The 24638-nt window shown below is 38.3% G+C and overlaps 1 pseudogene; it reads left to right on the forward strand.

Annotated features, from left to right (window-relative positions):
• The first annotated feature begins 3808 nt into the window (after window positions 1-3808).
• On the forward strand, window positions 3809-11075 carry LOC149261102 (putative sucrose-phosphate synthase 1; annotated as a pseudogene).
• Window positions 11076-24638: the final 13563 nt, after the last annotated feature.

Consider the following 24638-nt stretch of genomic DNA (forward strand, 5'->3'; position numbering starts at 1 on the left):
TGCATCTGAGTGTACTGAGTCATCATCTCGGACATGAGGTAGATAAAAGGTGTCTGCATGCGGCAATTGAGGTGCATGTGAGAGACTTTCCTCAAATTTGACACTTCGCTCAATGATGATCTTGTCCATAGAGGAAATCAAGAGTCGTTATCCCTTCACACCATCAGGGTATCCAACAAAGATGCACTCAATTCTCTGTGGATCAAGAGATTTCCTCTTTTCAGAGGGGATCCTGGCCCATGCTCAGGAGTCGAAAACACGGAAGTGGGTGACCTTTGGTTTAGTGCCGCTCCAAGCCTCAAAGGGGGTCTGATCCTTGACAGACCTATGAGGAGATCTGTTCTGGATGTAGTTAGCACAATTAAGTGCTTTAGCCCATATCTTATGAGGCAGTGACTTAGCATGCAACATGCAGGAAGCTATCTCTTTGAGAGATTGGTTCTTTCGCTCAACAACTCCATTTTGCTAGAGAGTGTATGGAACTGCGTACTGCAACTGTGTGCCAGACTAAAGGCAAAGGTTTCGAAGTGCTATGTTAACATATTCCCCCCCATTGTCTGTACGGAGGGCTTTGATCTTTCTCTCTGACTGTCTCTCAACTAGTGCTTTGAAATCTTCAAAGTGCGAAAAAACTTCATATTTGGCCTTGAGAAGATACACCCAAGTATAGCGTGAGAAATCATCAATAAATGTAAGCACATACCTTGCTTTGTTGATGGAAGGATGAGGAAAAGGCCCCATGAGATCACTATGAATCAGATTTAGAGGAGAGGATGCTCTGTGAGTCTTGTCGGTGTCAAACGTTTCTCTAGGATGTTTGCCAAGGACACACCCTTCACAAAATCCTTTGGAGAAACTGATATTTGGCAAGCCTTCCACCATCTCATTCTTGCTTAGCTGCTGCATATACCTGTAATTTAAGTGATCAAACCTCTCGTGCCAAAGCCTACTACTATCATCAGCATGTATAAGCAATAAGGAGGATTCAGATTCAATAAATTTAGAAAATGTATACAGTTTGGCTCCATTGTTTACCTCACTGGTGGCAATTTTGGAGCTTCTATGTAGGTCATATATGTTCACTACTTCTGGAGTGAATTCCACTCTCTTTCCGGTGCCGGAATGAGTGATCTAATAAATTCAAAGCAGGTTTACTAAAAGTTTTGGAACATGAAGCACATCTTCAAAGCTTCCGTGTAAAAGTTCCACTCTACCTTTTCTGGTGACCTCAATAGGTGAGTCATCTCCCATGAGGATGGGAGGTCCTTTGCATGCATCCAAAGAGGAATAGACTTCCTTTGCAGCAGCCATATGATGTGATGCACCAAAATCTATAATCAATGCATCAGGAGAAGAATTAATTGCAACTCAAACATGAAAATTGTTACCTTTCCCATGTGGCCGATCCTCAGTTTTCTTCTTGGCGCCCTGAGGGATATGGTCCCCGAGGTTGTGCTTTTGAAGGATTTCTGCCATTTAGTCAATTTGTTTCTTCATGCAAGAGGATTCTGGATGGAATCCTCTTTGACAATAGGTGCATCTGTTTCCTTTCTTCCCTTTCTCATTTATCGAGCCAGAGGACTCATTGAAGGGCTTGGTGTACCCTTCCTTCTTTGGATGGGAATGCGCTTTTCCCTTATCTTTTTGCTGCTGATTTTTCTGATTTGAATCAGATCTGTGATTTTTATTGTGGATGCCATCATGCATAGCAAGTGCATGCACATTTGGAGGTTTGATTTTCCCCATGCCAATGAGTTTATCGTGCTAAAAAATAAGGGACTCCATAAATTCTTTGAGAGAAGGCATAGTGTAGGATTTACCTATTGTGAGCCTTACTGAATGAAATGTAGACACAAATACGGAGTATTCTAGTCTGAGCTTTGACATAATAGAGAGAACTTGGCGACTCTCCTCCTTGGATTTATCAATTCCACAACCCTTGAGTTGCAGCAATAGATCATTATATTTGGTGAAGAAGTCTTGAATTTTGTCATAGTTCCGTGGATCCAATGACAATAGCTCCACTTCGAGCAGATGTCCTTTCATCTCATCCTGTTTCTCGTAGAGATCTTCAACCTTTTTCCAAACCTCATTGGGAGTATTGCAGGCAGATAGATGAAACTGCAACTCTGGAGAGATGCACATGCATATGGATCCATGGGCCTCATCCATACGGTTGAGGTACTTGGATTTCTCTATGGCTGAAGTGGGTTCCACTTCTGTAGAAATGGTTGTCCTATACAACCCTTTATGATGAGGGTATCGAGCCATTTGGTCCTTCCATTCATGATAGTTGTACGGTGTTAGGATCGATGCTTTGGGAAACTCCATTTTTCTATTAATCTTCGATCTCCAAGCTGTAATACTTGCAAAATAAAGTATTGGTGCACCTTTTATCTAGCAACCTATGGGCTTTGATACCATGTAAATGTGTTAGGAAACTTGCACAGATGAATCTAGCTAGTAAAGGTTGAACACACAGCTTTGCAGAGCAAAAACACTAAAAGAAAATTGAAAGAAGAAAAGAATGATTCATTAGAAAATAGGTTACAATGGTCATGATATAGCATTATTGGGTGAATATCCCAAGGTAATGCACCATAGTGGTGATCAATGAGAAGACTCAACGCCTACAAGAAGTTCCAGAGAGAACTAGCTAGTTGTAGAGTGAAAGAAGGAGCAAATCAGGGAGTAAATCATGCAGAAGAACTAATCAGTTGCAGAGTTAAAGAAGGATCAAATCAGGGAGTAAATCATGTAGAAGGAATATTGCATGTAGTCCCATGCTATAACTAAGAGTTTGCATGTAGGTGTGTAGTAGTTCCAACACTCTTAGCTTATAAATGTCTCCCTTTGGGCAAGCCGTACTATTTGTGAAACAATCATCATCATTTAGAAGTTGGACCAGCTATTAAAGAAAACTAGACAGGTACAGTAGCAAGTATTTATATTAAGAGTCACCCATTTGGATCGTTTACATAGTTGCCAACTAGTACTTGGTGCCAATTATTGGGCAGAAATACTTCCTTGGAATTATCCATATAGATATATGGAGGAGTGTGGAACTGGAATTCAATCTCACTAACAAAGAATAGAATTTCTATTTAAATTTTGTATTAATTCTTATATCAAAGGATATTTGATACTCTTGGTTTTGAATTTGGACCTTTATAGCCAAAATTTGACATAGAAGTTGAGGTACATGCAATTGGTGATTTTATGTAATTGGGCAACACAATAAAGTATCCATCAACAATAGCTAAATTTAGAACTCCAGCGTAGGTTATTAAAAGTGATCTTGAAATTATTTTGTATTGGTAGAGACAAGTCAAGAAGTGGGTTGGTCAATTGTATACAGATTGACTGTCATATTTAAGGGGGCATTGATCATACTCTATTAGGCACAATCTTCCCATATCATTGGGTCATACTAAGTGTTGACTATATGGGAATAGAAGTTGTAACCAATAATTTGGGAGTCATGATATAAACCAGAACTATTTTTGGTGTTTAATTTCATTTTACATATAGAGATTATACTGGTGTATAAGTACTTTGATTTTAACAAAATAAACTTATGATCATCAAACTTCTTTGCATTTAATGAAATTTTTCCAATGTTGAGAAATCTAGGGCAGCTAGATTAGGGAGATTTCTCTATACTTGATATTTGCGTGTGATTTTCTTTTACTTCAGCTTGATGTGCTTGTAATTAGCTTCTTCTTTTCCTTGATTATTATAATGTTCTCATCATCAAACAACTACTGAAACATGATTATGTTGTAATTGTAGAAAAACAACACTTACAATGAGAAGAGGAGCTTATTTGAGGTTTGAATTTTTTCTGTTATAGTTCTTTTGCAGTCAATTTTCTCTGCTTTTTCTTTGTCCAATATTCCATACTGAGAATAGAAGTGTTAGATATAGAAAAAATTACTTTGTTGATTCTCCTGTTTGTGATTAATATGCCAGTTTGCATGGCCTAGTCTGAGGGGAGAATGTGGAACTTGGCCGTGATTATGATACAAGTGGACAGGTAAATTTATTACAAAAGATTTCTATTTTTTGTATTTGTCTTCACCTATTTCTACAATATTGAATAGTTGTAGTCAATTTTCTCACAAAATAATTTAGAAAAGTAGGGGATCAAAGCATGATTACCTTATTTCACTAGGAGTATAATTGGATTACCACCAAGTGAAACATGTGTTCGTTTCTCATGCAGGTGAAATATGTTGTAGAGTTTGCAAAAGCACTTGCAAAAATGCCAAAGTGTATAGAGTGGACCTGCTAACATGTCTAATATGTTCTCCTAAAGTGGATTCTAGCAATGGAGAGCCAACTGAAATGTTGACTTCTGATCAGGATGAAGACATTCTAGAGAGTGGAGGGGCATACATAGTTTGAATCCATTGTGGATGCAAAGAAAAGTATATTCAGAAATAATTATTATGTCCATACATTCCAGACTCACCATCTCAACTTCTGCATCGATTTTGACATTATTCTAGGATTATTGTTGTAAATGTGAATTCTTCTTTATGATTATGTGGCTATCCAATTGAGTAGGATTTCCGCCGAATTAGAGAACCCAGGAAGAAGCCACATGATTAACAAAAACACTAATGAGAATGAAATTGAGTCATACAAAAACTTCTAGGTAATTCTAAAACCTGGACTTAAAAATTCGAGACTCCAATTTATATCTTCTCTTAGGATGGAAAGAGAAAGGAATACAACAAATTTGCCTACCCTTCATCTCTTGATATTCGATTTTCAGCCACTGAAGCTTCAGTACTTCTTAGGCATTTATGTTCTAGTCATAACTGGTTGATAATCATCTATGATTAATTATCATGATATTTCATAGTTTCCCAGGAAACCCAAGCCTCTTATCATGTCATTCTCTTTGGATCTCCCCGAAAGAAAGGTGATTGGTAAGAACAAATTTGTGTGACTCTACATGTCCTGAGAGAGGACATACCCTAGGAGTATAGTTGTCACGTCATTGAGTCCCAAGCATTGCTTGAAAATTATAGTTGTAGTATGATGCTTTTTGACATTTTGGCCTTTAGCATATTTGACTTTTGATCAAGATGAATACATTCTAGAGAGTGGAGGGGTATACATAGTTTGAATCACATGTGGATGCATAGAAAAGTATATTCATAAAGAATTATTATCATCATACATTCCAGACTCACCATCCCAACTTTTGCCTCGATTTTGACATTATTTTAGGATTATTGTTTTAAGTGTGCATCCATATTTATGATTATATGGCTATCCAATTGAGTAGGATTTCCCCTAAAATAGAGAACCCAGCAAGCAGCCACATGATTAAATTTTTTTTTTAATGAGAATGAACTTGAGTCATACTAAAACTTCAGGGTAATTCTAAGACTTGGACTTAAAAATTTGAGACTCCAATTTATATCTTCTCTTAGGATGGTGAGAGAAAGGAATAAAATGAAGTTGCCTACCCTTCATCTCTTGGTATTCGATTTTCAAACACTAAAACTTCAGTACTTCTTAGGAATTTATGTTCTAGTCATAACTGGGAGATTAAACCGTCTAGGATTAATTATCATGATATTTCATAGTTTCCCAGGAAACCCAAGCCCCTTCTCATGTCATTATCTCTAGATCTCCCTGAAAGAAAGGTGATTGGTAAGAACAAATAAGTGTGCCTCTACATGTCCTGAGAGAGGGCAGACCCTAGGAATATAGTTGTCATGTCATTGAGTCCCAAGAATTGCTTGAAAAATATAGCCACAATATGATGTTTTTTGACATTTTGGCTTTTATCATATTTGACTTTTGATCAAGATGAAGACATTCTAGAGAGTGGAAGGGCAGGCATAGTTTGAATCCCATGTGGATGCAAAGAAAAGTATATTCAGAAAGAATTATTATGGCCATACATTCTAGACTCACCACCTCAACTTCTACATTGATTTTGACATTATTTTAGGATTATTGTTGTCTGTGTGCATTTGTCTTTATGATTATATGGCTACCAAATTGAGTAGGATTTCCCTAGAATTAGAGAACCCAGTAAGAAACCACATGACTAACAAAAATTGTAATGAGAATGAACTTGAGTCTTACTAAATTTACTGGGTAATTCTAAAACTTGGACTTAAAATTTCAAGACTCCAATTTAAATCTTCTCTTAGGATGGAAAGAGAAAGAAATACAACAACGATTCCTACCCTTCATCTCTTGATATTCGATTTTCAGCTACTAAAACTTCAGTACTTCTTAGGAATTTATGTTCTAGTCATAACTAAGGGATTAAATCATCTAGGATTAATTATCATGATATTCATAAAGAAAAGTATATTCATAAATATTTATTATGGCCATGTATTCTAGACTCACCATCTCAACTTCTACATCAATTTTGACATCATTTTAGGATTATTGTTGTAAGTGTGCATTCATCTTGATGATTATATGGCTACTCAATTGAGAAGGATTTCCCTTGAATTAGAGAACCCAGTAAGAAACCATAGGATTAACAAAAACTGTAATGAGAATTAACTTGAGTCATACTGAAACTTCTAGGTAATTCTAAAACCTAGACTTAAAAATTAGAGACTCCAATTTATATCTTCTCTTAGGATGAAAAGAGCAAGGAATACAATGAAGCTGTCTACCCTTCATCTCTTGATATCGGATTTGAAGCCACTAGAACTTCAATACTTCTTAGGCATTTATGTTCTAGTCATAACTGGAAGATTAAACCATATAGGATTAATTATCATGATATTTCATGGTTTCCCAGGAAACCGAAGACTCTTCTGATGTCATTCTCTCTAGATCTCCCCGAAAGAAAGGTGATTGGTAAGAAATAAAGAGTATTCCTCTACATGGTCTAAGAGATGACATACCCTAGGAGTATAGCTATCATGTCATTGAGTCCCAAGCAATGCTCGAAAATTATAGCCACAGTATGATGCTTTTTGACATTTTGGCTTTTAGAATATTTGACTTTTGATCAGGATGAAGACATTCTAGAGAGTGGAAGGGCATACATAGTTTGAATCCCATGTAGATGAAAAGAAAAGTATATTCATAAAGAATTATTATTTCCATACATTCCAGACTCACCATCTCAACTTCTGCACCAATTTTGACATTATTTTAGGATTATTGTTGTAAGTATGCATTCATATTTATGATTATATGGCTACCAAATTGAGTATGATTTCCCCTGAATTAGAGAACCCAGTCAGCAAACATATGATTAACAAAAATTGTAATGAGAATGAACTTGAATCATACTAAAATTTCAGGGTAATTCTAAAACCTAGACTTAAAAATTTGAGACTCCAATTTATATCTTCTCTTAGGATGGCAAGAGCAAGGAATACAACAAAGCTGCCTAACCTTCGTCTCTTGATATTTGATTTTTAGACACTAAAACTTCAATACTTCTTAGGCATTTTTGTTCTAGTCATAACCGGGAGACTAAACTGTCTAGGATTAATTGTCATGATATTTCATAGTTGCCCAAGAAACCCAGGTCTCTTCTCATGTCACTCTCTCTAGATCTCCCCAAAAGAAAGTTGATTGGTAATAAAAAATTAATGTGCCTCTACATGTCTCAATAGAGGACAGACCCTAGGAGTATAGCTTCCATGTCATTGAGTCCCAAGAATTTCTTGAAAATTATAGGCACAGTATGATGCTTTTTGACATTTTGGCTTCTAGCATTTTAACTTGTCTATGTCTATCTTTTGATTGTTGATTTCCATAGTATTCTATCTGATTAAACAATTGAATTTGACTTTGCTAGCCTTTTCATATTCTGAAATATTCCCAAAATATACCATCCCCTTAAATTTAGTATTGTTAGCATGCTTTTGTGGTATCCAAAGGACATCTAGAAATAACTTTGTTGCATATTTTCTAGAGTAAATAAATGATCTATTTGAAAACCAAGATTCATATGGTGATACATCGGTACTTATATTCTTCATTCAAAATAGTAGATATGTGTGCCAAACCTGTAAGCACTAGCGTAGAACCTCATAGCAACAAGATTTGTGTGGAAAATCTCCATTCATGGGAGGCAAAGGCACCCAACCCTTTTTGCATTCTTGAAAAAATATTGGAATGCATGATTTGCATCTTTGTAGATTAGACAGGGATGGGCACATGCAATTATCCATTGGGACAGAGATTTTCCTAACATAGGAAGAGGTTATGCAGCCTACCTTGGATTGATATCAATTGGTGTCCAATTTTCCCATATTGTTGGAAAAACAACTTGAGATATATTAGTAGCCAGTGTAGGCCTTGTATTCTCTGCCGCTGGCATATAGGTGTGCATATAAGAGTAGCCAATGAAGGAAATTTTCCTTGGAAAGAGCATGATTCAACACATTAGAAACATGGGCGTACACTAAAAATGTTTTCTAGATTGCAGGTCTGCTATGAGGAAGAACCTCAATCCATGTTACATCAAGATCAAGGCCTTTGTCAATTTAGGTAGCATCAAGGTACCACTGATCCTTCGATCCAGGTATCATTGAAATAACATCTTGAGTAAACACTTGACCACATCAAGGTAACATATGAAGTCCAATTCCTAACCATTGGAAGCAAAGTTTGGCACACTACTATCAATTGGATGTAGCTTGAGTGGTTGATAAAATGTTGTTATCCTCCCCATCCAAGTTTAATTCCCCTATATGACATGTTGAGCTTATAATGAGTATATCCTTGTAATAGATTCTAACCTTGTTGTGTGAGAGTCCTTTAGGCAAAGATATCTATATACTTTCTGCAAAGAGCATAGTTGAAATTTTTTCCAAGTTCTCTGAGTTACCAAAAAGACCACAAATAGTTGTTACCTAAAAATATTTTCAGATGGTACATACCTCCTCTAGTTAAAAGGTACATACCATGGATATATGAAAGAGATGATATATGTTATTACAAATAGCTCTTGGAAATGGAAAATAGGTGTTCTGAACTTTTCTGTGTAGTAAGCTAAAGAAGCAAATATAATTTGACAAGTGATCAAAACTATTATTTCAAAATGCATACAAAGTGAACATATTTTCTATTTAAAAAATATTTTCTCGAATAGTTATTATACATGAATGGTAAAGTTTCCTGGGAAAAATGTCAATATATGTGATGTGAAAAATAAATCTTTCGATATAATCATTACAACTAGAAGAAGTTACAATAGTTTTGGGTTACCAATGAAATTTAACTACTTTCTTAGACCTCTAAATGTGGGCACCTAGTTGGAAGTCACTTTTCCTGATATTGCTTATGTTCCAAATGCAACCCATAAGTTCTTTGTGCTTGTCTGTTACTTTTTGAATAAAACATTCATTATATTGTTATATGGTGTTCTTCTTTCTTAGGATCAGAAGAGATTACGTTTTTATGTTATGTATTCATTGTAGGCAACAATTTGAATTCTAATTTCTGACACTACTAATCTAAAAGGCCTTTAGATTACACTCTATTTAGTTACAGGGTTCACATTGTGAAATTCCTTACAATCATGAATCCAAAGTTTGTAGATGGAACACTGGGTCATATTCTTAATATTTCCAAAGCATTGGGAGATCTGATTAGAGAAGGCACACTTGTATGGCCTTATGTAATCCATGGCCACTATGTAGATGTAGGGGTGTTTTTTGCCTTCTTTCTGGTACTCTGAACATTCCAATGGTTTTGACAGGTCATTCTCTAGGCCAAAATAAACTAGAACAATTATTGAAACAAGGATTGCATTCCAAGGAAGATATCAATGCAACATACAAGATCATGCATAGGATTCAAGCTGAAGAATTGTGCCTTGATTTCGTTGAGCTTGTGGTCACAAGTACAAGGCAAAAAATTGAAGAACAATGGGGCCTGCATGATGGTTTTGATTTGGGATTGAATAGAAATCTCAGACATTGTGAAAATCGTGGTGTCCATTGTTATGGTTGTTACATGCCTCAAATGACGGTGAGTGCAAAGAATGACACTCCTATTGAAATTAAATTTCTTTTTTTGTCAATTTGTTACCTGGGGATTTACCCATCTGCTTATTTAACTGTGTAGGCAATGTGTTTCATTATCAAATGTGGAAATCCTATTCTGCCTTGATAATTATTCCATGAGTTCTTAGGTAAAAAAAGTACATGACATTTAGGTGGTGGGTTTTTTTTACATATATATTCTTTGTTGTAGGTTATACCTCCTGGAATGGACTTCAACAATGTTGTAGTGCAAGACGAGAATTCAGATAATGATTCAGATAATGAATTTGTTCAATTTCCCAAGTCTCCTTTACGGGGTGAGGTAAGCAGCAGGGCAAGGTTTAATTCCTTTTCACCATTTAAGATTTCACATACTAGAAAAATTATATCCCTCATTCCACATACGAGGGGCATAATAATAGTTTGTATTTTTAGATCCCACGGTTTTTGAAAAATCCTTCAAAGCCCATAATTTTGGCTCTTGCTTGACCTAATCCCAAGAAGAATATGGCCACTTTAGTCAAGGATTTTGGTGAATGTATCAAATTGAGGAAGCTGGCAAACTTGGTATGTCTTTTCTTGGTTCCTAAATTTAGATTTTTCTTTAGAGGTATGTTTTGCGGCTTTTCCCTTGTTTGATAAGTTGATAACTGATATTTTAGTTATCCATTTCAAAATTGTAGATGTTGATCATGGGAAGTCGAGATGATATTGATCAAATGCCTGCAACAAGTGCTAGTGTGTTGACCATTGTCCTGAAGCTTATTAACAAATATGATCTATATGGAGAAGTGGCATATCCTAAACATCACAAACAATCAGAAGTTGCTGATATATATAGGATTGCGGCAAAGACTAAGGTTTTATAAAACTTCATGTCAAACTATAAAATAAACTATCCATTATTGCACTTCTAATAGACAGAAAATTTGAACTGCAGTTGGTGTAGGTGAAACAAAAAGAAGAAAAAAATTTGTCTGTGTAATTTTGAAATGATGATGTTTGTGTGTGCAGGGTGTTTTCATCAATCCAGTCATGGTGGAACCCTTTGGTTTGACTCTCATTGAGGTAGCTTGAACAACCTCTGTTTTTTATTATTTTCTTCAAGATGAAAATTTTTCAAGAAGATACAAATGTATCAAGTTTTGATATTATGACCATTCTGGTAGTTTTGGAGTATTTTGAATATAAGAATTCAATATATATTAGTTTCTTTCATATAAAGACATACTTAAATGCTTCTCTTTGAAATTCTCTAGGACTATCATTGAATGTTAACTAGCCTTGTTAGTTTGTCAACATTTTACTTTGGTACTGTTTTGCTAGGCTCCCAAAGTAGATGAGTTGAGGTGGCAACTAAGAATGAGAGGTTTGAGATTCCATGTGGTTTACACTCAAAAATTTTCCTGGCTATGTGTGTTGCCTCTTCATGCTTCGAGATATCAAGCTTTAAGGTGATAAAATTCAAGACAACTCTTTTTCCTTTGAATTTAATTTGATGATTTTAGTCTTTTGGCCAGTGCATGTAGTAGTTCTGACTCAAACAGTGCCCATGCAATAAATTCTTGTTGAGAAAGATCTATATACTAAAAATTATATTTGGTGCCTGTAGGTATTTGTATGTTCGATGGAGCTTGGATATAGCCAATATGTATGTCTTTCTAGGGGGAAAAGGAGATACAGACTGAAGAGTTGATTGGAGGAATGCATAAAACATTGATATTGAAAGGGATCATCATTGATGGAAGTGAAAAGATGTTGAGGAGTCCTACCAGTTATGGAAGCACATATTTTTTTCCTTCATAAAGTCCAAATATATTGTTAGTTACTGTAAGTGATGATAAATAAGAATTCAACAACCAACAAATAATTTCATCTCTACATTGGTTTGAGGGATAACTCTGCATCCTATTGTATGCTTTCCTTTGTGACTATTTTCCCCATAAGATCACTACAACAACAACAAGAATTACTTTCTCATTCCTCCTTAAGCATCAATGTCTGCACCAACCATAGTATCTACTATAAACCTAAGTCATGTGGTTTAGGTTCAAGTTCAAGTTTGGAAATGATTAGGTTTGGTTCAAATTCATATTTTTGATGAGGTTTTCCATTAGGTTTGTCTTTATACATTTTTAATATATAACATAAATATGTTATGATGGAAATAATTAATTATTAGATTATGAGCTTTAGCTGTAACATGAGATTAAACTCTTGAACCACAAACTCAATCAATGGTGAATTTTGTTGAACCTTGTGACATATCAACAAATGCTTTTAGAATAGAGCATCAATATAATTCAGGGATAGGAAAAATTCCTCCCTAGATCAAGCATCAACTGTCATTACTTACATGAATGGTATTCCTCCAAAGCACATTATATGCATGGTATTCCTCCAAAGCACACTCCTGATTACAAACAATAAGTTGGAAGATTTCATACAACCTAAATATGAATATGGAAAATTACAAACTAATCTACTGCATTATAGTTTCATATTGTGCATAATCTTAAGAGTTCTTCAAATTTATATTGTACCAAGAAAAGTTATCTTACCAACATGTACTTCATGTTGATTATTTACATTTGGCCCATTGTCAATAGAAACATCAGGTTCAATATTTTTCCAGGAGTATCAACACACAAATTGAATTAATCACTTTGTACTTTTAAGAAAGAAATAGCGTAAACAAAAACCACATATACATGAAAAAGCATGGTTGGTCTTCATGTAATTGTTGGCTTAAGGGGGCCTGACCTAGGTTCAAAGTTATTCGTGCCAACCAACAAAACCCTAACTGTTGGCCCTTTCGGCAACAACCTGCGTAGCGCAGGTTACAGTCTCACCTCAAGTAATATTGGGGGATGCTAGAAGCAGATTTCCACATCCAGAGACCATGTGATGTGTATTATGAAGCCCTTATAGCTCAAATCTACCTTCACACAAATCTATGCCTTCCTTCTGTCTCAGCCTGCAACTCTATCTAATTGACCTTCAGGCCTTCACGAAGGTACATGATCATGCTTAGTAGACAAAAAATAGATGGATATACTACTTTCACTTAATCACTGGCAACCCTAGATCTGCCTTCTCATAGATCTATTTGTCCAACAATTATCATAACGTATCTAGTTACTATCTTCCCAAAAATAGTTCATTACTCATTTCATGCAAAGATATTAAAGATTCAATATATTTGCATAGTTAATACACCTTATTTCATAGAAAACAATTCATTAAGTGAAGATGCATAAACTTAAACAGAAATAGAAGAAGGCACAAATCCTATATATTTGATCCAAAAAAATATTTATTAGTTTTAGCATTCAATTACATACTCTTTTCCGCCCTGCGCACCCAACTCCAGGGGCCCGCACACTCAGCTGCAAACTTACCAAGGTCTCTGCGCAATGAGCTACAAGAGCCTTCCCCTTTCACCTAGGTACAGGAAACAAACCTTTCATGCTGTTAGAAAGTTATACATTACAAAGCAATAAAACACATAAGACATTGCAGAAATATAAACACTGAAAACACATAAAACAAGAGAGACACAGATATACGTGGTTCACCCAATTTGGACTACGTCCATGGAGAAATAGCCAGTCCTTGATTTTATATTATCTAGCAAAATGAAGAGACACAACGTACAATAGATCCACTGTAATTCCCTCTTTTCTCTCACACAATATCCTCTCTCTTTCTCACTCATAATACACATCTACATAGCCGCAATACAATTCGCTCATATATAGCCAGGGGTTGTCTTCTATGGGAAAAAACCCTAAATTAAACACAACTTCTACTATCATATTCACCTAATGAACGACTTAGATTGACTAAGAAATTATAACATTTTACAAGGAAATTTCACATCTATTTTTAACCCCCCCTAGACCCCCCTTGTAGCGCAAATAACGGGTGGCATTGTCGCTAGATTACGAACTAGGGTCCAATGTGGCGATACCTTTGAATAAAGAAGATAATCAGGCTCCACACCCAATACTTGCCTTAGCACCCTGCCCTTTCAATAGATCTTCATCAAAAGTTATCCCCCTTAGACTCGCTATGATTCAACTATATATAGATTTTTCATTACAATACCATGGCCCGCAACCCATGGGTGAGTCTTAAAACTGACCTATCACCTACCCATACAAGGGACTAAATCCCCTTTGACTCTTACTTAGTTGCGCGCTTCGCTTCCATATTTCTTGGAGACTTTACATTTGTTACAAAATTCTAACCAAAACTTGATTAAACTATCAGAATTTTACCCTAGGGACCCTATCCCAATAGGCCGCCAACATAAATATGGTGACTTCCCTTGAGTCACTCAGGTAGCTTCTCTACTTTGTGGTGGAGCTCACTAAAATCCCTCTTCAATGCTTCCAGCTCCGTGACACCTTGTATTGCAGCTTGCTTCACCTCTTCGACCAACTTTTCTGTAGTTGGTCCCTCTATCGCCAGACGCATGGTCCTATGAGTCTGCTGCAAAGCTTTTAATTTCTCCTAAATAGTCTGAGAAATCTGGATGGCCTCCTTTGTCCAAGGCTGAAGCCGAGCCTTTAACACTGATTATTTTTGTTGTAATTCCTAAACTTGTTCCTATATTATCATCCCTTCTTGTAAGCGCGTGAAGCACTGAACTGGCACCAATATGCGCACAGTTGCCCTGATCTCATCATATTTCTATTGGGCCTCTCTGATTTCTATACTCAATATCTACATGTTTGGGTCCTCCTGTAAAGTGTCCCATAACTCCATGGCATTGTTAAAAAGGAAGTCACAGCCTTTGACTGCATTCTCAGAGTAGTCATGTGCTCTTTAATGGCTATGCCGCACTTCTCCCTGACCTCTAGTGGAGTAGTCGGCTGCAGTTTCATAAGTAGCTATAATATATTCATTTGGAAGTCAAAAGTGACTTGGCCTATTTCATCTTTCGATTCGCGCACTACAGCAGCCAGTTTCCTAATCTTTTCTGAAGCTACGACATCTTCTAGAATGTGTAATTCTGGTACTGAATTGCACGCTTGTGCTATTGTGGCTTCCAAGCTCTGACTACGCACTTCCATCTCTTCTTTCTCTTTTAGAGCTTGGGCCTTCTCATCGAATATTTGTTCATTGTTCAACTTGACCTCGTTGATCATTGCTAACATGCACTACTCTCTGATTCAAAGTTCATCTAAGACCCCCTGATGAAGCGCATGGAGGGTGTGAAGTGGCAACACTGTTAAGTTCACCCCCATGCCTTTGATCTTTCCCATTTGAGCATGGTATTCCTCTGATTCTGCACGAACTGATATTTCTGGTAATGAGATGACTCTAATGTCAAGAGTATATTCTATCTCCAACATGCTCTCACTCACTTGTGCCGGGCTCACTTGCACCCCGGTCACTTGCCCTATGCTTGCCTGAATCCTACATGTTTGGATCTGTAGCTCATGCAGATCATTCTAGACACTCCCTAGCGTCTGCATGTATTGCTGCTCAAAATGTGTCTAGAGCTCAATTGTCGTATCATGGACCTTGTCCCCGATTTCATCTATTTCACCCTCAGTGAGGACCATAGGGTCCATGTGCGCCTGTTCATCTAACTTTTTCTTTTTTCTTGGACTTGAGGTTGTTTCCTTAGTCTGCTTCTTTAATTTGAAGGGATTTCTTTTCTCGCCCTCTCTGTCTCTGCCCTGCTCGAACAATTCCTGTTCCTCAGTATGTTGGGAAGCCGACGCTTTGACTTCCACTATGTCCTGATTTCTGATGTGCTCTTTCTTAGAACGCTCTTTCTCAGCATGCTCTTTCGCAGAACGCTCTTTCTCACCAGCTGCCTTAGCAATGGCTTCTTTCTTCCTCTGCTTGGCCAATGCTCACGCTGCATCCTATGTTGCCTCATTTCATTTCTCCGCATTTTTCGTTTGCACGATAGAGATTTATCTGCCCTGACTGATACCTACGCCAATAGTCGTGGGTTGTCACCACTCCGCTAGCCAACTCCCCACAATATCTTGTACATATGCCTCTGAAATTAGGTATGGCAACTTATACCAGATCTTCTGAGCATCTCGCCTTTCCCGGATATAGAAATTATGAAAGTCAGCCTTGAACTCTGTGAAGGCCCTTAACTGCTTGAACAAGGTTGGAGACAACCTTGGCCGTTGACTTATTATAGTGTGGAGGTCCATTTCGACCTAGATCCAAAACACCTTTGACTCCATGATCTTCTCTGGATCCTTCATCACCCACAGTGAAGCAAAATTGGTGGCTCCGGTAAATCTTCTTCCTATGGAGGAAATTGACTATACTCTGGCAGTCGTCATGCTACTAGTAAAACTAGCAATAGGAGCTAGGCATAATGAAATGCCTTGTTGTCCTCCTGTGCCTCACGATAGTTTGCTAGGAATTATTTACATAGGTATTTCACCTAGTTGTACTGCACCCCCTTCACACACTATTCAGCCAATGAAATGACTGGCACCGAAACTTTGTCCGCGCGACATTTCCTCATTATCTTGCCGGCTAAAATTTGGGCAGAAAACTGCACCGCTTGGTCTTGAATTAAGTGGATAGAATATCCACATGACTTTTTGATTAGCCCAAATTCGCTTTTCATTTGATCCGCCAACTCCATTTCTTTTCTCTTTCCTCTTAATTCTTTGGTTGGGTCCACCCCTTTATAGGGAAACTTTGTAATTCTATGGATAAGCATATTGGTTATAGGGATGGGTTCACCTAGCCATAAGCACCCATCATGCACCAGTGCGAGCAGCTGACACAGACAAAAAGTGTTGATAATCAACTGGTGGAAGTGTGGCATGCAAAGCATATGCAGTAATCTAACCTGCTCGACACCTTTGACCCATTTCATGGGTTCCATCCTTGTGACCCTAGTTTCTTCATAATAAATCTTGGTCATGTATTTATTGGTGGCCAAGTGAGGGAATTTCTCGTGGTCGGTGAGATCCCAATCCTCCAACTTTAATACTGGGATACACGCTAAGAGCGCGCCTTCAAATACTACTTCCTATGGTAACAATGACGTAGAGACCATGAATTTACCCGAATCCAGGTCCTTGGTCACCTTTGATTTCCCTTTCCGCAGAGGGATATATGCCAGGAGCCTACTGACAGTCTCACCCTCCTTAGCATCTAACTACTCAACTCCATCATGAAGTTCCTCTGCCTCCAAGTCCTTTGGTTCCTCCGACTACTTTGCCTTGTCCTTCTTTTCTTTCTGTCGAACCTACAAATTCTTCCTCAGTGACTGCCTCACCGGTACAGGTTTCTTTGCTTCTCCTTAGCAGCTGATTGCTTTGGCCTAGGCGACCTTGACGCCGTAGGCACTGAGGGCGTAGCTTCCATGGACACAACTTCAGGGGTCTCTGCTTGAGAGACCGCGGCTTCAGAACTTACTAGAGTAGACATTTGTTCAAGAATAAGCTGCTGGCTAATTTCAGGCAGCTTCGTGAATGCCAGACTGGAAACTAAGTCCTCCCAAACTTGTCAATTCATATAGCACAAGCACAAAGGCTTATACCAATTTCTCAGAAAGAAAATTGTTTTGTAGTAGCCCAACATGCCATATTTATTGGAGACATTGAATTAAAATCCGACTGTTCCCAATATTTCCTGATCATAAATGCACCTTTGGTGGAATATCTCCAAATATTTTCACCATAAATGTCACCTACCCACTCCTCCTAATGATATTTTTTCGATCCAATCATGAACAGTGACTCCAATGACTATTTCTGGAACTGGCTGCGCGGTACTACCCCCTATGCCATAGCTCGTCCCTTGCATCTTCTTATGTCATAGCTTGTTCGTTCATCACGCAACCTCCTTACTGCATTTTCCTCTTCTATATGTAGTGTAGTTTATAATCCTACGCCCCCTTTCAGCTACTTGGAGTGCTAACACTGTCCTTCAACCATATAGCCATTGCACGGGGCCAGGATCCCTTATATAAAGCTTCAATCAACTTCCATTCACTCTTCCAGGGAGTGGTTCCCCATTCAGCTTGGTGAGATGAACTGTGCCACCATCCAAGATATCCTTAATAACATATGGCCCTAACCAGTGCATTTGAAATTTCCCCGGAAACTTTGTGAATTTGCTGTCATATAGCAACACCAAATCATCCACCTTGAAAGTGCGCAGCTTAATATGCCTATCATGCCAGGATTTTTCTCGTTCCTTTTGTAGTCACTGGCGAAGTCCTGTAAGAAAGCAATCTTCTTCCAACTCCAGTAACTATGTGAGCCATTCCTCCAAGGTCTCGCGATCTGCCATCTCTGTCAATGCTGCAATACATAGGCTTGGCACAATGCATTCCATAGGCATCACCACCTCAATCCCATAGAGAAACCTAAATGGAGTCTGGCCTGTCAATTTTTTGCAGGTAGTCCTATATGACCATAGAACCACTAGGAAACACACATCCCAATCATTCCTCTACATGTTACTGACCTTCGTCAATGCATTCTCTAGAATTTTATTGAATGTTTCCTTAGTAACATTGACTTGGTGATGATAGGGTGTACTCTTTTGATGGTACACCTGGAATTCTTCAAGCATCGCGCTGATTGTTTCATTGATAAAATGTGTACCCCTATCACTCATCAATACGTTAGGACACTCAAACCCTTGTTAAGACATACTTGAATAAGAACTTCACTGCAGTGTCAGCAGTACAGTCCTTCATCATTTGTGCTTCTGCCCATCTGGTTAAATATTCTGTTGCAGTAATAATATACCATGCACCCATCTTCCTTCCCGATGGTTGTATCAGACCTATAAAATCAATAGCCCACTTCTCAAATATTTGCAGTGACACCTGAGGGTTAAGGGGAAATTCATCTCTTCATGAAGGCTTTCTCGTTCATTGGAAATCATCACATGCCTTGTAGTAGGCTTTAGAATCCTTATGTAATGTCGGCCACCATAAACTTGCGCGCAAAATCTTCCGCGCAGTCGTTTTTCCTGCATAGTGTCCTCCCGCCACTCCTCCATGTGCTTTAGTGAGGATACTAGCGCGCTCAAATTCTGGAACATACCTCCACAGTATTTCATTTGTCCCTATAGTGACCCGAAATCACCAAAAAATCCATAGAGCGGACCACTAATTCCTTATTTTGCTGAGTCGAATACCCTTCCGGAGTTGTACCCATGGTTTAAAACTCAATGATATCTATAAAATGGTTATCTGCAACATGTACCGCAAAGAGCTGCGCATGTGATAGTCCTTCCTCCAAACTATTTGGTTCTTCACCCATTTCAATCCTTTACAGGTGGTCTGGTCCTGCATTCAACCTTCCACGCTTCACAATTACTTCAAAGTCATATTATTGAAACAATAGTAACCATCAACAGATTCCCCACCCAAACATAGGCTTATTGACCAAGTACTTCAGCGCAGGGTGATCTGTATACATTTTAAAATGTGCATCCAACAAATAGTGTTGAAACTTTTGCAACGTGTAGACCATTGCCAACCCTTCGCATTCTGTAGTGGAATAATTATTCTCAACCTTTGATAACCTTCTGATCACGAAGGCTATCACATGATCAATTTATCCTTCTGTTGCCTATGTTAATACCACACCAAGCACAATGCAAGAGGCATCCACATGCATGTGGAAGTCTTTCTTCCAGTCCGAGAACACCAAGATTGGCACAGTAATCATCTTTTCCTTCAATACATCCAGGCTTCGCTGACATTCTTCATCCCAACAAAATGTCGCATCTTTCTTCAATAACTTTTCCATCAACACTGTTATCTGAGCATACACCTTGATAAACTTTCTATAGTACCTAGTGTTCCCCAAGTTCGTGTGCAACTATTTTACATTCCTAGGAGCTTCCAAATTCACAATTACAACAATCTTCACAGGGTCCACCGTTCAACATGGCAAATGCAATCAAGATGCCGATTTTTAAAGGGATCGAGAGTGAAGATCTCGAACACTTCTGGTTTGTTGTGGATGCTGTGTGGACGGTGCAACAGAGTACGGATAATAACATAAAGAATACAAAACTAGTCACGACGTTACAAGATCGAGCACTGACATGGTACATCAAGTACTACACTGATAACTCCAACGTGACGTTGGGAGAAACCCAGCAAGCTCTGAACAAGGGTTTTAGAAAGCTTAAGTCACAGGCACAATTGGTGATTGAGTTCAAAGAAATTCGATAGAGGATAGATAAGTCATCCTAGGACTTTGATTATAGGTTGAAATGCCTGATCTGGCAGGCCAATATGGTGATTATAGATTCCTGGCATCGAGACTAGTATATTGTGTCGCTCTTACCACACTTAAGATTGTCATTATCACAACAAAAGATAGATAAGCAAGTGGAAGCCTTAGAAATCGCGATGAGGTTGGAAGCCTCACCAATATAGGATACAAATGTTGGAGTGCAATAGATTCACTCCCAGCTAGAAAGTCTGCACTTAGAGTTGCAGAGCTTGAAGAACGGAACCATTTGCTGGCTTAAGGGAGCCTGACCTAGGAAAATATTTATTCGTGCCAACCAAAAAAACCCTAACTGCTGGCCCTTTCGGCAACAACATGCATAGCACAGGTTGCAGTCTCACCCGAAGCAGTATTGGGGGATGCTAGAACTAGGTTTCTACATCTAGAGACCATATGATGTGTATTCTGAAGCCATGATAGCTAAGTTATGCCTTCTCGTAGATATATACCTTCCTTTTTTTCAAGCCTGCAACTCTATCCAATTGACCTTTAGGTCTTCGCAAAGGTACACGATTGTGCTTAACAGATAGAAAATAGAAGGATATATTAATTTCGCTTAATCACTGGATATCCTAGGTCTGCCTTCTCAGATATCTATTCGTCCAACAATTATCATAACATATCTATTTACTATCTTCGTAAAAACAGTTCATTACTCATTTCATTCATAGATATTAAAGATTCAATAGATTTGCACAGTGAATACACCTTATTTCATGGAAAACAGGTCATTAGGTTAAGATGCATAAACTTAAACAAAAATATAAAAAGGCATAGATGTAATAGATTTTATCCAAAACAATCTTTATTAGATTTAGCATTCAATTATGGACTCTTTTCCGCCCTGCGCACCCAGCTGCAGGGTCCCACGCACCCAGCTGCAGGGTCCCACACACTCAGATGTAGACTTACCAAGGTCTTCGTGCACTCAGCTGCAAACTTACCAAGGTCTCTGCACACTCAGCTGTAGGAGCCTTCCCCTCTCGCCTAAGTATAGGAAATAGAACTTTTCTACCTTAGCACCTTTCCCTTTCAATAGATCTTCATCAAAATTTATCCCCCTTAGACTCTGTTAGCACCTGGATTGAACCTCAGGCTGAATAAAGCAATTCTGGGGTAACCACAAACCACGCTTAGCGAAGTAGCTAGCCCTACTAGGCCAGGAGAGGGATCTCTTATTAAGGATCTCAGCCAAAATTACTGGATCAGGAAACTGATATTAGGCTAGGTATAGTAGCACAGGGTTCTGATTTGATTTTTTTGAAGGGTTTGCTGGATCAGAAAGAGCCAAACAGTTAGGGAAAGGAAATTAGGTCAAAACTATAGGGTGTTCGATGGGGCAAGGTAGGCACAATGATCAAAAACTTAGGGTTTGATGGATGAGGTGAAAATACAAGTGAGGAGATAGAAAGAGCATGTAAACCACATGGATTCTTCCTAAACTGAAGAAAACACAGATTGTGAAATGTCTACCCAAAATAGAGCATAAAAGATATGGATTCTGCCTCTCAAACTTGTATACATTCACATAAAGGAAATGAAATGATGAAATGGAGTCAACAATACATTATAACACATGAATACAAAATAAGAACTGAACTAAGCATCATACCACATGGATCTCAAAGAAATAGCTGCAATTTTTCATTAATCTCCTGCTGTAATTGGTACAAAATGATATCTAATCAAAACATAAGCATCCCACTGAGTCCCAACCCCTACAATGACTGAGTAAAAGCATCATATAGACCCCAAACAACTCATCCTAAGATCAAGGAGTCGAATCCATAAGAGAAGGAGATGTTTCTAATAAAATCTGAACTGCTAACAAGAAAATAGGGTGGTCAAAGTGACTCATCCCTAATCTAAACAAATTGATACAATACACCTCATAAATTTGTTTTGCCTAATGAATATACCCTAGTAAGCTCTAGAAGTATCATAAATACATTCAAATCATCAATTACAAGGGTAAAAACATCATCTGTCATGGTATAAATGAAAACTAGGTCAAATCTGCAAAATTTTGGGCAAAGTGTCAAATGCGCAGTGCCAAGTGCAGTTGCACCCTTCAACTTCAGCTGCACTTTTGGAGGCTCTAACGATGTCCAAATTGGACCCAAAATAGCTTGTTGGAAAGCTATACCTATCTACTTTCCAGAACAACTTGAATTTCTAAATTTGGATGTCATTTTCCTAGCCAAAAACCAAATCTCCCAACACTACTCAATGCGCAGCACCCAGGCCAAAAAGAGGGCAGAAAAGTCATTTTTTGGGTTTTTTTGACCTTTTCACCAACCAGTTTTCCTCCAAATGCTTAGAAAATGTATAGGGTGTATGTAATAATCATTAGAAACCCACAAATACTAACTTCTTTCTGATTGGATTTCTCAAAAAAGAGCGTAGCCCCCAAGGCGCTGCACGTTTGCCCTCCATGATTGTGCAAAAACTGGACTGAAAAACACAGCAATTTCCTTCAAGCTCAAAAATGGTTCAACATGCCCAAAAATGTATTTTTATGATTGATCAAAGGTTAGAGGCATGTAGGGATGCCTCAACAAGTATGTGAAGTCTCCTCCTCTCCTCTTGCTTGGTCAATTTGTCAATTTTCTCATGAGCTCTTTTGAGCTTGCTCCTTGCCACTTGGTTCCTCCATGCATAATACTTGGCCATATTCCTTTGTATCTCAACATCTCTATTTTCTTTTTCCAAGAGGGTCTCCAAGTGTGTGTTCACCTTCTCAAGCCAAGACTCTCTGTTCTCAGCTATGTCCTTGACCAATTGCTCATTTAAAGTGAGTTGCTCCTCCAATTCTGCCTCCTTTTTCCTTTCAAGCTCTAAGGCTCTCTTTAATCCTCTTGTTATTGGTATTTTTCTCTATCCCTATTCATCATCCAGCTCTCCATAATCTCCATAAGCCTCATCAAGCTGAAATCTGGCCTTCTCATCCTCCCTCTTTGCCTTGATGTACTTGGTTTGCATCAATTCCTACTTGACCTCTAGCTGCTTGTTCTCTTGCTCATAAAAGGAGATGATATATTTGGCCCTTTCTAAACTAGTCTCAAGCTCCTTGATTTTGGTATCCTTTGCTTTCAAGGCAGCCTAAGTGATTTTGTCTTTCTCCTCATCACTTGAGTTCACAAGGAGAAACTCCTTTTCAGTGTCATGTTTTTCATGCTGCTGTTTGACCTCTGCTTCCTCCACCATTTTCTCTTTTCCTTTAACCTGTAATGCTGATGATGAAGGCAAGGCCCCTCCCACTTTCCGTGGGGTAAACACCTGCCTCCATTCCCTCTGATAGGTGAAAGAAAATGGCTGCAAACTATTCCTTTATGGTATACTACTCTGACCATGCTCAATGTGTACATCATGTCCCTCACCGCCATCATGCTCATCATGTTCCTCATCATTGTCATCTCTATTGGGTGAATGAATGGCTACATGAAATGGTGATGTAGATGGTGTGGAGGTGTCTGGTGAAGAATGATCTGTTGAGGATGAGTGATAAGTAAGCTGTGGTGAATGAGAAGAAGTAGATGGATGAGTGGAGGATGATGGAGGAATGCGGGGAGCTGGCTGAGTAGGTGGTTCATTGAATATTTCATTAGCTATGAAGGTCTCCCAAGCAATTCCTAGTTGATCTAAGTGATGGAGGACTATAATTTTGATAAGAGAATGATGGAAAATACTAGGCATCTGATGAGCTGGATCCCTTTTTTGAGCAATATATGTCATATTGTCAATACTTTTGAAAAGGTAATATGGAAAACTAAGCATTCTTACCCTGGTAAAGTGCATCAGAAGCCTGATATGATATGAGTAGAGTCTGGAAAACCTACCCTCACATGTGAAGTACCTCATGATTGTCTTGACTAATGGGCCATATTTGTCTAAGAGATAAGAGAAAGGGAAAATTATTTTCTTATCATTTTTAAACCTTGTTTTAAGATATGGCTCATAAAAACTGTGATGCAGATTTCTTTGCTTGAACCATTTTTCTCCTCCATATGGAATTCTAGTGGCCCGTGATATGATGGCGGGAGATATAGTGAATGTGACCCCGGCCAAAGTGACCTGGTTGTTTTGTGAATTGAGGATGAACTGCTTGGTTAACTGCTGATGAAAATTCACCCTTTCAACCCTTTGGCAAAACTCAAAACAACCCATGTACTTGAAACATGATACTGCAAGTGGTGATGCCATAAGTTTTGTGGTATCAGTGGGTTCAAATCTAATAATTCTCCCTCCCTTTGTGGTTGGCCTCCTTGACTATCTTTCCCCTTCTTCTGAACTAGTGTGACCCTCTTCTGCCATGTTTTTAAGGTGGAAACTTGGGGGACTGATATGTGGGTCAAGGTGAGGGAAATAGTGAGGGATA

Source organism: Pinus tabuliformis, chromosome 6, assembly GCF_031772625.1.
Source record: "Pinus tabuliformis cultivar Carrire ecotype Pingquan chromosome 6, CPIR1, whole genome shotgun sequence".
In the NCBI taxonomy this organism is placed as follows: Eukaryota; Viridiplantae; Streptophyta; class Pinopsida; order Pinales; family Pinaceae; genus Pinus; species Pinus tabuliformis.